The 15,800-nt window shown below is 42.4% G+C and overlaps 1 protein-coding gene across 1 annotated transcript in view; it reads left to right on the top strand.

Moving 5' to 3' along the window:
- Window positions 1–15,800, top strand: part of LOC126187842 (uncharacterized) — a 169,441-nt gene that overhangs the window by 33,101 nt on the left and 120,540 nt on the right. Inside the window, exon 2 of the mRNA XM_049929151.1 lies at window positions 2,415–2,539. The gene's annotated coding sequence lies outside the window, so the exon portion shown is untranslated. The remainder of the gene's footprint in view (window positions 1–2,414; window positions 2,540–15,800) is intronic.

The following is a 15,800-nucleotide window of genomic DNA, read 5'->3' as shown; positions in this document are numbered from 1 at the left end:
ACCTCTCCAAGTCCATATCTTTCACTAACCACCACAGCTTATGTGTCCATGATTCGATATAATGCCTTTGCCTACAAAGCATGTACACACTCACCAAACAAAAACACTCATTTATAACATTCAAAAATGACTAATCAGAATTCCAAAAATTTGAAAACCTTTGAAAATTCCTCTAGTAGGTCTGGAGAAATGTGTTCAGACAGACAAGGCAGTTTTACAGATTTAGCATTAGTATAGATGATAAATTGCCAATGGCCTTGCTGCAGTGGTAACACTGGTTCCTGTCAGATCACCGAAGTTAAGCACTGTCGGGCTGAGCTAGAACTTGGATGGATGACCATCCAATCTGCCGAGCGCTATTGGGAAGCGGGGTGTACTCAGCCCTTTTGAGGCAAACTGAGGAGCTACTTGATTGAGAAGTAGTGGCTCTGGTTTCATAAACTGACATATGGCTGGGAGATCGGTGTGCTGACTGACCATATTCCCCTCTGTATCTGCATCCAGTGACGCCTGTGGGCTGAGGATGACATGGCAGACTGTCGGTACCGTTCGGATGGAGTTTAGTTTAGTATAGGTGGTAAATTGTAAGAAATTAGTACATGGGAGAAGCATACGGTATCTTGGGAAGCACAAATATAGACACAATTGAATTTGATTTAAACAGGAAGAGTGTAAGAGGCATATATAGAAAGTTTTGGTAAGTATTTTTCATCCAAAGTAAGAAGTCCCCTCATTCCATCCTACCCTCCTTTCCATAAACTGACTAGTTTACATTTATATTACCACGTGCTGAATAGCAGACAAAGTGGAAGTGGCTCTCTTCCCTGTCCTTACACGTTTCTTTCACAGAAGTGCTCTCGTTCTGTCTCCACTTTCCTTGATAATATGCTTCTTCTGTATCTTCGACTTCTTTTGTATTGTATTTCTGCGTATTTATTCCCTTGGATGCTTAGTCACTTTTACTGGTTTTACTTTGTTGTTGGTAGCTGTTTTTAATTTTTATGTTATGACTTGTATTTAGTAAATGGTTTTCTTCTATCACCTTTTCCCTTCCTACTTCTTTCCCATTAGCGTTTTAGTTCAAAATTAACTTCATTTCTAGATTATATGAACATATATTACTTGCTAAGAAATGTTGTGAAAATTTTTATTGTGCCCCAGATAGGAAGAATGAAGCTAGTATTGTGATCAGTATATGTCTACTGGAAAGTGATGTGAAACTATGCCCAATAAAAAGAAATGAAGCCTATGTGGAATAACTAATGTGCTAAATATAACCATGACTTGCTGTCTTTTGTCATTAAATGTCCTCCTTCAGCAACAGTGCTGATAAGTTAGGAAATGGTAAGAGGTTGGGAAATGGTCCATAGGGAAAGTTACTATCATGCAAAGAGTGGAATTAGTCAGTTGTCATTCATCAATATTATGCTCCCAACTCTTCTCCTCTTCAACCTAATCTTTGTTCAGGAATATCTGTTCTGTACCTCTAACTGGAATATAATGTCTGAGATAGTGAATTACTCCAATTGCTTCTGCCTTTTTCTTTTTTTATTCTACAAAGAACAAACTACTGATTGAGATATTTCTGTTCAGCACTTACATTGACGCAGTCTTAAAAAATTATGTATTTGTTGTGAAACTTAGCAATATGGTGTAGTGGTGAGACACTGGACTTGCATTCAGGACGACGAATATCCTGACCATCCAGATATAGATTTCCTGTGGTTTTCACAAAGCAATTAGGCAAGTTCTGGGATGATTTCTTTGAAAAAGATAGGCTATTTCCTTTCCTAGGCTGTGTGTGTTCTGTCTTTAATGAGCTCAACATGCATAGGACATTAAACCCTAGTCTTCCTTTGTTGTGAAACAAAGGATTTAATGAATATAATAGAAGGAAACATTCCACGTGGGAAAAATTATATTTAAAAACATAGATGATTTGACTTACCAAACGAAAGCGCTGGCACGTCGATAGACACACAAACAAACACAAACCTACACACAAAATTCTAGCTTTCGCAACCAACGGTTGCCTTGTCAGGAAAGAGGGAAGGAGAGGGAAAGACGAAAGGATTTGGGTTTTAAGGGAGAGGGTAAGGAGTCATTCCAATCCCGGGAGCGGAAAGACTTACCTTACGGGGAAAAAAGGACGGGTTACGCTCGCGCGCGCACACACACACACACACACACACACACACACACACACACACACATATCCATCCACACTTATACAGACACAAGCAGACATATACAGAGGCAAAGAGTTTGGGCAGAGATGTCAGCTAGAATTTTGTGTGTATGTTTGTGTTTGTTTGTGTGTCTATCGACATGCCAGCGCTTTCGTTTGGTAAGTCAAATCATCTTTGTTTTTAAAGGATTTAATGAAGTTGATAAGATTTCTGTTTGTGTTTCAGCTCGGAATATGTTTGAAGACGGCACGCCAGTTGAATATAGAAGAAACCTACTACAAGTATTGCGAAATTCACAGACCACAGCCGATGAAGAAAGGAGAAGTCGTACTAAGAGAAAGAAACCCCAGGTTAGTTTAATCTGTAATCAGTTGCACTATGTAAATGCACCTTTAATTCCTTGTAATTATTATATTTAATCTAACATTTATTTTATTAACATGTGCATGCTTGATTGTATTACAGTTTCTGACTTAATCTTTTATTGAGAAATTTTTTCTCATTTGTGAATGATATATATTGAAGACTGGCACTGGCACTGGCAAGGAAAGCATTTCTGAAGAAGAGAAATTTGTTAACATCGAGTATAGATTTAAGTGTCAGGAAGTCATTTCTGAAAGTATTTGTATGGAGTGTAGCCATGTATGGAAGTGAAACATGGACAATAACTAATTTGGACAAGAAGAGAATAGAAGCTTTCGAAATGTGGTGCTACAGAAGAATGCTGAAGATTAGATGGGTAGATCACATAACTAATGAGGAAGTATTGAATAGGATTGGGGAGAAGAGAAGTTTGTGGCACAACTTGACCAGAAGAAGGGATCGGTTGGTAGGACATATTCTGAGGCATCAAGGGATCACCAATTTAGTATTGGAGGGCAGCGTGGAGGGTAAAAATCGTAGGGGGAGACCAAGAGATGAATACACTAAGCAGATTCAGAAGGATGTAGGTTGTAGTAGGTACTGGGAGATGAAGAAGCTTGCACAGGATAGAGTAGCATGGAGAGCTGCATCAAACCAGTTTCAGGACTGAAGACCACAACAACAACATATATTGAAGGAAAGATTGTTGGTTCCCAGACACTAGATGCAGTATGTGTAAAGTTTCTTTTACACTTGAAATTTTTCTCTGACAGTAAAATTTCATGAAATTGCATGCAAGCAAACAGGATATCTGTATCAGATGAAATATTCATTGACAGTATTCTGAAATTTGCATCACGTGTTAGACATCTGTTAGAGTGCACATGATATACTAGGACAGAACAGTAAATAAACAGAGCCCAAAAGTTGGTGTGAAGTTTGCAAGGAACCTCTTTGACTTGTATTGAAACAAATAGTCTTTAATTGTGTTTCTATAAGAGTTCTGTTATTGCACAAGAGTAAGAAATTAGCCAACTGACATAGTTCTATACTTGTCTACTGGGCAACAAATGAAAGTTAATCAGCCAGTTAGGAAACAAGTACATCTATAGCTTCATAGATACTCTGCAAGCCACAGTAAGGTGCGTGGCGGAAGATACCTTGTACCACTACTTGTCATTTCCCCTCCTGTTCCACTTGCAAATTGGGCGAGGGAAAACAACTGTCTGCACATCTCCGTATGAGCCCTAATTTCTCGCTGTGCACTACACACCGGAAGCAGCTACTAGGGTAGCAGAGTACGTGTGGCGTGCACACGGGGGTTTTTTAGGTTAGAGGGACCCCCCCTTGGGCGAAACGATAAAATACCTGACGGCTTACCAGAGAGGACATTATCATCGTTGATAAAGAACGTCCGTCCTCAGAGACCAAAAACAGGAAAAGTTAACGTAATATTGGTAAACTGCAGGAGTATCCAGGGCAAGGTTCCTGAATTAGTATCTCTTATTGAAGGAAATAGTGCGCATATAGTATTAGGAACGGAAAGTTGGTTAAAACCGGAAGTGAACAGTAACGAAATCCTAGACACAGAATGGAATATATACCGCAAGGATAGGATAAACGCCAATGGTGGAGGAGTATTTATAGCAGTAAAGAATTCAATAATATCCAGTGAAGTTATTAGCGAATGCGAATGTGAAATAATCTGGGTTAAGCTAAGTATCAAAGGTGGGTCAGATATGATAGTCGGATGCTTCTATAGACCACCTGCATCAGCAACCGTAGTAGTTGAGCGCCTCAGAGAGAACCTGCAGAACGTCGTGAAGAAGTTTCGTGATCATACTATTGTAATAGGGGGAGACTTCAATCTACCAGGTATAGAATGGGATAGTCACACAATCAGAACTGGAGCCAGGGACAGAGACTCTTGTGACATTATCCTGACTGCCTTGTCCGAGAATTACTTCGAGCAGATAGTTAGAGAACCAACTCGTGAAGCTAACGTTTTAGACCTCATAGCAACAAATAGACCGGAACTTTTCGACTCCGTGAATGTAGAAGAGGGTATCAGTGATCATAAGTCAGTGGTTGCATCAATGACTACAAGTGTAATAAGAAATGCCAAGAAAGGAAGGAAAATATATTTGCTTAACAAGAGTGATAGGGCACAAATCGCAGAATATCTGAGTGACCACCATCAAACGTTCATTTCTGAGGAAGAGGATGTGGAACAAAAATGGAAAAAATTCAGAAACATCGTCCAGTACGCCTTAGATAAGTTCGTACCGACTAAGGTCCAAAGCGAGGGGAAAGATCCACCGTGGTATAACAATCATGTACGAAAGGTACTACGGAAACAAAGAAAGCTTCATCATAGGTTTAAGAGTAGTTGAATCATAGCTGATAAGGAAAAGCTGAACGAAGCGAAAAAGAGCGTAAAGAGAGCAATGAGAGAAGCATTCAACGAATTCGAACATAAAACATTGGCAAACAATCTAAACAAGAACCCTAAAAAGTTTTGGTCATATGTAAAATCGGTAAGCGGATCTAAATCCCCTATTCAGTCACTCGTTGACCACGATGGCACCGAAACAGAGGACGACCGAAGAAAGGCAGAAATACTGAATTCAGTGTTCCGAAACTGTTTCACTGCGGAAAATCGTAACACGGTCCCTGACTTCAGCCGTCGCACGGACGCCAAAATGGAAAATATTGAAATAAACGATATCGGAATTGAAAAACAACTGCTATCACTTAGTAGCGGAAAAGCATCCGGACCAGACGAGATACCCTTAAGATTCTACAGTGATTATGCTAAAGAACTTGCCCCCTTTCTATCAGCAATTTATCGCAGATCGCTGGAAGAACGTAAAGTACCTAGCGACTGGAAGAAAGCGCAGGTCGTTCCCATTTTCAAGAAGGGTCATAAATCAGATGCGAATAATTATAGGCCTATTTCGCTTACGTCAATCTGTTGTAGAATAATGGAACATGTTTTGTGTTCTCGTATTATGACGTTCTTAGATAATACAAATCTCCTTCATCATAACCAACATGGATTCCGCAAACAGAGATCATGTGAAACTCAGCTCGCCCTATTTGCCCAAGAAATTCACAGTGCCGTAGACACTGGCGAGCAGATTGATGCCGTATTCCTGGACTTCAGGAAGGCATTTGATATGGTTCCGCACTTACGTTTAGTGAAAAAAATACGAGCTTACAGAATATCGGACCAGGTTTGTGATTGGATTCAGGATTTCCTAGAAGAAAGAACACAACATGTCATTCTTAACGGTTCAAAATCTGCAGATGTAGAGGTAATTTCGGGAGTACCGCAAGGAAGCGTGATAGGACCTTTATTGTTTACAATATACATAAATGACTTAGTTGACAACATCGGTAGCTCCGTGAGGCTATTTGCAGATGACATGGTTGTCTACAAGAAAGTAGCAACATCAGAAGACTCGTACGTACTCCAGGAAGACCTGCAGAGGATTAATGCATGGTGCGACAGCTGGCAGCTTTCCCTAAACGTAGATAAATGTAATATAATGCGCATACATAGGGGCAGAAATCCATTCCAGTACGATTATGCCATAGGTGGTAAATCATTGGAAGCGGTAACGACCGTAAAATACTTAGGAGTTACTATCCAGAGCGATCTGAAGTGGAATGATCACATAAAACAAATAGTGGGAAAAGCAGGCGCCAGGTTGCGATTCATAGGAAGAATTCTAAGAAAATGTGACTCATCGACGAAAGAAGTAGCTTACAAAACGCTTGTTCGTCCGATTCTTGAGTATTGCTCATCAGTATGGGACCCTTACCAGGTTGGATTAATAGAAGAGATAGACATGATCCAGCGAAAAGCAGCGCGATTCGTCATGGGGACATTTAGTCAGCGCGAGAGCGTTACGGAGATGCTGAACAAGCTCCAGTGGCGGACACTTCAAGAAAGGCGTTACGCAATACGGAGAGGTTTATTATCGAAATTACGAGAGAGCACATTCTGGGAAGAGATGGGCAACATATTACTACCGCCCACATATATCTCGCGTAATGATCACAACGAAAAGATCCGAGAAATTAGAGCAAATACGGAGACTTACAAGCAGTCGTTCTTCCCACGCACAATTCGTGAATGGAACAGGGAAGGGGGGATCAGATAGTGGTACAATAAGTACCCTCCGCCACACACCGTAAGGTGGCTCGCGGAGTATAGATGTAGATGTAGTGTAGATGTATCTTATCCTCGTGGTTCTTACGCCTGATGTATGTTAACGGGAGCAGAATTGTTTGGCAGTCAGCTTCAAATGCCACTTCTCTAAATTTCCCCAATAGTGTTTTCTGTAAAGAACGCCACCTTCCCTCCAGGGATTCCCATTTCAGTTCCTGAAGCATCTCTGTAACACTTACGTGTTGTTCAGACCTACCAGTGTCAAATATAGCACCCCATCTGTGAATTGCTTGGTTTCTTCCTTCAATCTGACCTGATACGGATCCCAAACACTTAGGCAGTATTCAAGAATAGTTCGCACCAGCATCCTGTATGCAGTCTCCTTTACAGGTGAACCACTCTTTCCTAAAATTCTCCCAATGAACTGAAGTCTACCATTTGCCTTCCCTACCACAGTTTTCACATGCTTGATACACCACATATCGCTTTGCAATGTTACACCAAGACATTTAAATGGCTTGACTGTCTCAAGCTGGACATTAGTACGAGGACAAATCAAATATAAATGGAACTTTACTTTTTATTTAAATTCATTTATTGAAAAACTAAAGGCAGTTATAATTTATTTTTCTACATGGAAATGCATTTGGAAATGCATTTGTTACAGCGTATGGGCAGCTTTTTGATGCCCTCATCATAAAAAGAACTGGGTCTTGTGACCAGCCAGTTGCGCACGAAGTCTTCCACACTCATCATCTTCAAATCATCGCCTTCCTAGAGCTTCTTTAAGCGGTCTGAATAAACTGAAATCAGATTGCAATAAGTCCGGGCTGTAAGGAGGATGATCAAGTGTAGTCCAGTGCATTTACTGTAGCTTGGAGACATTTAGAGCTGCAGTATTGGGTCGCATATTATCATGGAGGAGGATGACCTGCCAAATTGATTGGTCTCGTCTTTTGCGGTGATATGCAACTCTTGCCTTGTTCAACAGTTCAAATGGTTGTGCACCGCTCATGCAAAAAGTCAATCAGCAAAATGCCTCCGTGATCAAAAGAAACTGCTGAAAGAACCTTTCAGCTGATAGTTGAGTCTTGTCTTTCACTGGTACATTGTCCCCTTTCCTCCGCCAATCATTACTGGCTTGTTTGGATTCTGGAGTGTAGTGGTGAACCCATGTTTCGTCGCAGGTGATGATGTGACTCAAAAATGCATAACCTCCTCCTGCAAACCTTGCTGTAAACCTCTGACAGACCTCCAAATGTCTCATCTTCAGATTTTTGGTCAAAAGTTTAGGGACCCACCTGGAACACACTTTACGGAACTGTAGGTCATTTGTGGTGATTGCTTGACAGATCCCGTAACTGTTTCCAACTTTCGTGCAATTTCTGATACTATCGCCCGTCGATCGTTGTCAATAATGTCTTTAACCACATGAATGTTTTTGTCTGTAATGCTGGTCTGAGGACGGCGATCATGATGCTGATTTTCCACACATTCTTGTCCTTCCTTGAAATTTTTATGCCAGGCAAACATATATGTCCTTGATAATGTTTTATCACCGAACTGTGCAGTCAATCTTTGGCAAATTTCTGCTGCCTTAACTGCTTCACGAACAAGAAATTTGATAATTATACATTGTGGTGCACCTGTTGCTCAGACATCGTGAGCGTTACTGACAAAACAGCAGGAAATATCTAACAGCATCATATAACGGTCCCGCCTAAGCATAGCAGAAACGCAGGGCCAGTCCTTCGTATTGTTGATGTTCAGGAACACTGTATCTGAACAGTACAGATTTGTTCTTCCTACCCATCAGCATTAACTTACAGTTTTCCACATTTAGGACTAGCTGCCACTCATCACACCAACTGGAAATTTTATCCAAGTCGTCTTGTATCCTCCTACAGTCACTCAACTTTGACACCTTACTGTACACCACAGCATCATCAGCAAACAACCACAGATTGCTGCCCACCCTGTCCGTCAAATCATTTATGTATATAGAGAACAACAGCGATCCTGTCACTTTTCCCTGGTGTACTACTGACAATACCCTTGTCTCTGATGAATACTTGCTGTCGAGGACAACATGCTGGGTTCTGTTATTTAAGAAGTCTTTCAGGCACTCGCATATCTGTGAACTTATTCCATATGCTCGTATCTTCGTTAACAGCCTGGAATGCGGCACTGTGTCAAATGCTTTCTGGAAATCTAGCAATATGAAACCTGACATCTTGGGTTGTCGGGTGTTCTGCTGGATACCAGCGTCGTACTTGCACGATATTTCGGTCACTTAGCTTGTGACCTTCATCAGGTGCGGCCTGAGACTGCTCCTCGAGTGGACCTGGTCCAGTATTTATGCCTATGGCCTTCCCCCTCCAACGGCTCCAGGCGCTTTCTCTGTGGTCCGCACCCATTCCCTGCGACCTGCTGGAGCGTTGCTGCTCCATTTTCCATCCGCTGCGGTTCTAGGTGTCCGCGCCCACCAAACCCGCTCCTGGGGGTTTCATCTACGGTCTGGGGTACCAAGCGTTCCCCCTGCGGTCCGCGCCCGCTCACCACGACCTGTTGGAGCGTTGCCACTCCGTTTTTCGTCCGCTGCGGCTCTGGATGTTCCCTCTGCGGTCCGCGCCCACCAGTCCCACTTCTGGGTGTTCCATCTTCGGTCTGGTGCGCCTGGCAGTCCATCAGGGGCTCGTTTTCCATCTCCATGTCTCTGGTTCTTCTGTTTGTGTAGTATTGCAGCTGGCCCCTTTGCTCCTTTAACAATTCCAGAGCCAGATCCCAGGCTCTGCTTAGCTGGTACCCTGTGTCACGGTTCATAAGATCGTCAGCCATTTTAATTTCTATCGATTCTCTTATAACACTGTCCCAAAATCTGGGTGTTTGTGCTAGAATCTTGGTATCCTCATACTTCATGGCATGATCTAGTTCTAGACAGTGTTCAGCAATGGCTGACTTAGTCACCTGTCTTAATCTAGTGTGCCTCTGATGTTCTTTGCACCTGATCTCCACAGTTCTTGTCGTCTGGCCAATGTAGGACATGCCACATTGACAAGGTCCCTGGTTTTCGTAACCCCAGGTCGTCTTTGACACTCCCCAGCAGTGCCCCGATCTTGTTGGATGGACAGAAAACACACTTGATATTGTGTTTATGGATGATCCTACTGATTCTGGCAGAAATAGAGCCAGCATAGGGCAGATATGCCACCTTCTTTGCTTCATCTTGGTCTTCTTCAGGAACCTGTGGTATAGTGGCTGGTTGGAGTGCCCTCTCAATTTGTCTGTCCGTGTATCCATTCTTGGAGAAACTTGTTTTGAGACATTCTATCTCTATAGGTAGATTCTCTTGGTCTGACAGGGCACGTGCTCTGTGGACCAAAGTCTTCAGAACCCCATTCTTCTGTGCAGGGTGGTGACAGCTGCTGGCCTGCAGATATAAATCAGTGTGTGTTGGTTTTCGGTACACACTGTGGCCAATTGATCCATCTGCTTTCCTCTGGACTAGTACATCCAGAAATGGCAGCTGGCCATTCTTCTCCAGTTCCATGGTGAACTTGATATTAGGGTGGCATGAGTTAAGGTGTTCAAGAAACTCATTGAGCCTGTCCATCCCATGTGGCCAGATCACGAAGGTGTCATCCACATACCTAAAGAAGCATGTGGGTTTAAATGTGGCTGTCTCCAATGCCCTCTCCTTTGTGATGCTTGTGGTGTGCACATCTCTGTCCGGCACATTTTAACAGACTGCGTTTTATACCGTGATGCAAGGGCAGAAGCACAAGTTGATGGGGATCTGCCCTGTGTTTTAGCTAACGATGAGACGTGTGTGTCTAGGGTTTTTAAGTTTTGTGATGTGTCTGGACTCTGGCCTAAACTTTTAGGCTGGCGGTTTTAGTGTATTGCAGAGTGGCTGACTCCTCCCTTTTTTCCTTGCGGTCAGCCAGCCACTTCCATCTGCTCCATTGTTTTAGCTCCCTCTACCTTTTTCTTCCTGTGTTGTCCATGTTTTACTGCTGACACCCTGCTTCATCCCACACTTCGGTGTGGGTGAGCACATATTTTTCAATGATTGTTCCCCGTGTTTTATGTTCCGTTTGATGTAAATATTCTGAGTTTTTTTTTTGACACCCATCTCACTATGATACTGAATGGGCGCTGAAGACCCTTCTACTACTACTACTACAAAACTCTCCATAAACATGTTAGCAACCACAGGGGGCAGTGGGCTGCCCATAGCTACACCTTCAGTTTGCTCGTAAAATTGGTTTCTGTACAGGAAATACGTGGATGTCAGTGTATGACTGAACAGGTCCAACAGAGCACCGTCAAATTTCTCTGCACTTAGTTCTAGTGAGTCCTTCAGTGGGACCCTGGTGAACAGCGATACCACATCAAAACTAACCATGATGTCCGAATCTGTGATGTTCAGTTGCTTGAGGTGTTGCAGGAAATCTTCTGACATGTAAGAAAAGGGCAAGCTGAGTTTCGCACGAGTGATGTTTTCTAAAGCCGTGCTGATTCATGGACATAAGCTGCAATGCCTCAAGAAAGTTTAGTATACTCGATAAGAGAATGTGTTCAAGGATTTGGCAGCAAACCGAAGTTAGGGATATTGGTATGTAATTTTGTGGGTCCGTTCTTCTATTTTTCTTATATACCGAAGTCACCTTCACTTTTTTCTAGTTTCTTGGGACATTGTGCTTGGTGAGAGATTCATGATAAATGCAAGCTAGGTAAAGGGCCAATGCTGTAGGGCACATGCTCTGTAGACCAAAGTCTTCAGAACCCCATTCTTCTGTGCAGGGTGGTGACAGCTGCTGGCCTGCAGATATAAATCAGTGTGTGTTGGTTTTTGGTACACACTGAAATCAAACTGGGAAAAATCAAACTGGGATTCCATCCAGACCTGGTGATTTGTTGTTTTCAAAACTTTAAGTTGCTTTTCTACATCGGGTATGCTTATCTCTATGTTGTCCATATGGGAGTCTGTCCAATGGTCCAATTACAGTATGTTTGTTCGGTTCTCCTGTGAGAACAATTTCTTGAATGTGAAATTTAAAACTTCGGCTTTCATTTTCTATCTTCATTCGCCACACCAAACTGGTCAACAGGAGACTGAATGGAAGCCTTAGACCCGCTTAGCGATTTTACATACGACCAAAATTTTCTCAGGTTCTCTGCTAGATCTTTTTCTAAGGTGTGCCGGTAGTTGTTGTTATATGCTTTGCACATAGATCTTTCCCAGATGGACGAATCTCTACCAACCTTCGTTTGTCGTTGTTTGTCGTTATTTGTGACCTAGAGTGCAACAGCCTCTGCTTCCTCAGCATCATATGAATTTCATTGTTAAACCATGGTGGGTCTTTTCCAGGCTTTATCGACTTATTAGGCACATAACTCTCCAGGTCACAATTTACAGTCTGCTTAAGCTTTGCACATAATTCCTCTGCAGCCATCTTACTGTTACCAAGTGATGCCAATTCACTAAGTAAGGTGTTAATAATTGCTTATCTGATCTGTCTAGCAGAAACACCCTCCTGATTGATTAACTTTTGTAATCATAGATGCTGTAATGACATCATGTTCGCTAATCCCAGTTTCCACACTGACACTGTCAATAAGGTCCAGCCTATTTGTAGCAACAAGTTCTAAGATATTTCCATTGCATGTGGGATGCAGAGATAGCTGCTTGAGACAGTTTTCAGAAAATGTGCTCAAAAGTATTTCGCATGACTGTCTGTCTGTACCCTGTGATGAATTCATAGACATCCCAGTCTATAGTCAGCAGGTTAAAGTCTCCTCCAACTAGTATTGTATGATCTGAGTATTTACTCTCTATTGACTGCAGACTTTCTTTGAATGATTCTAGAACTGCCACAGTGGAATTGAGTGGCTGGTGAAAACATGCAACAATTAACTTTGTTTCACCTGCACCTGTTACAGGTGACTAGACGACTTCACTGTCACACTCAACTTTGATCTCAATAAAGACAATATTTCAGTCAGCTGCAATGAAAGCTCCCCCACCTATGGCCTCTAATCTGTCTTTCTGATACTTGCTAAATATCTCAATGCTTTCCACTTCAGGTTTCATCCGGCCCTTGGTCCCAAGAAAATTTGAGTGCAAGAACTTTCCTGGAGGACTGTAAATTCGTGATTTTTATTATGAATAATTCGACAGTTTATTGATAAAATTGTGATAGTTGAAATGTCTTTATTCTGAATGCCGTTTGACTTCCCTTCCTGTGAATCAACTGGCGAGTGGTCATCAGAGCATCTCGAACTACTGCATAGCCTAAAAGACCCTCATGTGCACTCCACAAGTACTTTGCTACCCAAGTAACTGCTTCCTTTCTGTAGTGCACCCCTGACATATCAAGGGAGTCCTACAAATCCCCACACGATAATGCAGGTCCAGAAATCTGCAGCCAAGACCATCATAGAGTTGACGAAGCCTGCGGTTGAGGCTCTCCACTTGGCTCCAAACCAAAGGACCCCGATCAATTCTGGGATGACGCTGCAAATTGCGAACTCTTCTCGCACCCCGCAGGCGAGAAGCCAGCAGGTTTCACCGTCTCCGTCAGCCGCCTATACGAACTGACGATAGCCACAGACCCGTGCGACAGGTGTTGTTGGTGCCGATGTGAGCCGTAACTTGCAGACGACTGCACCCAGCGTGCTTGATAACCGCCTCCATCTCCACATGTTGGATGAGGCCCCCTGGCAGACATACCGAGTGAACGTTGGCTTTCTTTCCAGTCCTGAACACTATCTGTGTAAGGGGCTTCATAACATGTCTAACATTGGACTCCCAGTAACCAGTAAACCCCTCTGCCTGTGTGCCTGCTCGTACCCTGCTGAAGGAGCAGCCATCTGTCTACTCACAGGATGAATGAGTGAGGCCAGGCAGCCAGTCTCCACATTGGCCTTCTGCCTCGAGTGTGCGAACATGTTACCACCCACCACTCACCCCGTTGCGAGGGTGGATCCACCGCACCGTGTGCATTTGGCGGTGCCTCGGAAGCAGAGTCTCTGAGCAAAACGAGTGACACCTGAGGTGTCCCGTGTGATGCACGAGATTCTCTGCCACTGCTACAGCCAGAGGCAGCAGCCTGAAGGTGGTGACTGCAGCCAACAGCACGTTCAGCTGTTCGCCAACTGCGGCCAGCTCCTCCTGCATCTCCGCACCACATGCACACATCCTAGCCATCCTAGGAAGACTAACTGAAGAAATGAACTGTAAAAGCAGACAATCCTAGATATGCGACTTGCTAACCTCGTGATGTGTCACCAGTGGATGCTGATGGGTTAGAGAGCTACATAGCTGGCTGTTCAGTAAGCAACTGTTGCACTAAAGACTGAATGAATTTACACTTACGAAACATGTGATTAGCCCTCTTTAACAGAGGAACTTGCACAAAGGTAATAAATATACTACGTGAAAAACACAGAAAAGGATAAATACTTAACATGTTGCTCTGTAGATGCACTCGTATCACAACCGAGAGCTGGAACCTGACTGACTGGCTTACAAAATGAATGGACGGTTGCTTTCAAAACAAAACGAGCAACTACTGCACTACTGACTGAATGAATTTACACTTACAAAAATGCAATATTAACCCTCTCAAACAGAGAAACATGGACGAAAGTTATTAATTTCTGTTATACATAAAGGTGAATAATATTCCTTATAATAGACAGAAACATTGTCTTTTAGGAATAAAGACCAAGGAGTGCACTGAAAGATAAATAATGCTTTTGGTTTCCATCCAGTCGCCTGAACGCAGCTTTATCAAACTTCAGTTTGAGCAGTAAGCAAAGATACCTCAGTCACAGTGTCATTCAAAGACAGCTTATCCTTGATAGCAAAGAAGTACTCAAAATGTACAGTAGTAGCAGGTGATGATTTTAACTTGCCCATTACTGATCGGGAAAACTATGCGTTATCGACAGTTAGGCCAGTCATCTGAAGTAATAAGGAAAAAAATTGTCTGACAACTGCCAACAGTTGCTCTAACAACTAGTCCCACAACCCACATTTGAAAGAAATAAACACTCTCTCTCTCTCTCTCTCTCTCTCTCTCTCATTGTTCCTGACCATGAGTTGCTGTGGCTCTGTCTGGTTGAATTGAAAAGGAGAAAACAGAAAGCACACATTTCAGATATGTATGAGAATTGGATGTACATCCTAATCTCCTTCTCCTTCCTGTATCTGTCCCTCTCCTCTTCCCCCTTCCTTTGTGTCTCTCCTCCTCATTCTCTCCCTCTCTCTGTCCATCCCCTCTACCATCTATCTTCTCTTCCCCTTCCCCTTCCCCCTCCCTCTTCATCTTCCCCTGCCCCCCCCACCCCACCCCCCTCCGTCCATCTCCTCCTCTCTGCGTTCTATATCAATTTCCTTCCACTACTCTGTCCATCTCCTCTTCCCCCTTCTCTCTGACCTTGAACCTTGTTTATTGTTATTGAAAATTCTGATAGGCCAATAAGCCATAAATAATACTTTCTGTTTCACTATTTTTTTCCAAACTTTTATTAGACTAATGTGTAAAAATCTGAAGTAAATTGGTAGAATCCTCTTTGAGGTTTGTTAACAATGTTTCCCATTTATGTATTACATATTTTTTAAAAAATAGGTATATAAAAACAGTCACATATTCAAAGCCAACATTGTGTCAAAATTTTGAATCAATTGGTGAAGAACTTTTGTAGATTTAAAATTGTGACAAATGAGTATTTGCATTTTTTCAGTGAATAACTTTTGAGGATATAAGATTCTGAACAAACAAAATTTTACATTTTCCCTGTGATTATTACATATATTGATCTGATGAATTACATTTCGCTGGGGAGATATTGAGTCTCAACTTTATCTTCGATAAGGATAGAAGCTGTTGAAAGATTTATAGGAAAATGAAATGCACTTGTGAAGAAAACTGCATACAAGATGCTAGTGTGACTAATTCTAGAGTATATCTAAAAACAAAGATGATGTGACTTACCAAACGAAAGCGCTGGCAGATCGATAGACACACAAACAAACACAAACATACACACAAAATTCAAGC

The sequence above is a fragment of the Schistocerca cancellata genome, chromosome 1 (assembly GCF_023864275.1).
Source record: "Schistocerca cancellata isolate TAMUIC-IGC-003103 chromosome 1, iqSchCanc2.1, whole genome shotgun sequence".
Taxonomy (NCBI): Eukaryota; Metazoa; Arthropoda; class Insecta; order Orthoptera; family Acrididae; genus Schistocerca; species Schistocerca cancellata.
Note: the sequence above shows the minus strand (reverse complement) of the source record. Positions and strands in the feature narration are given on the sequence as shown.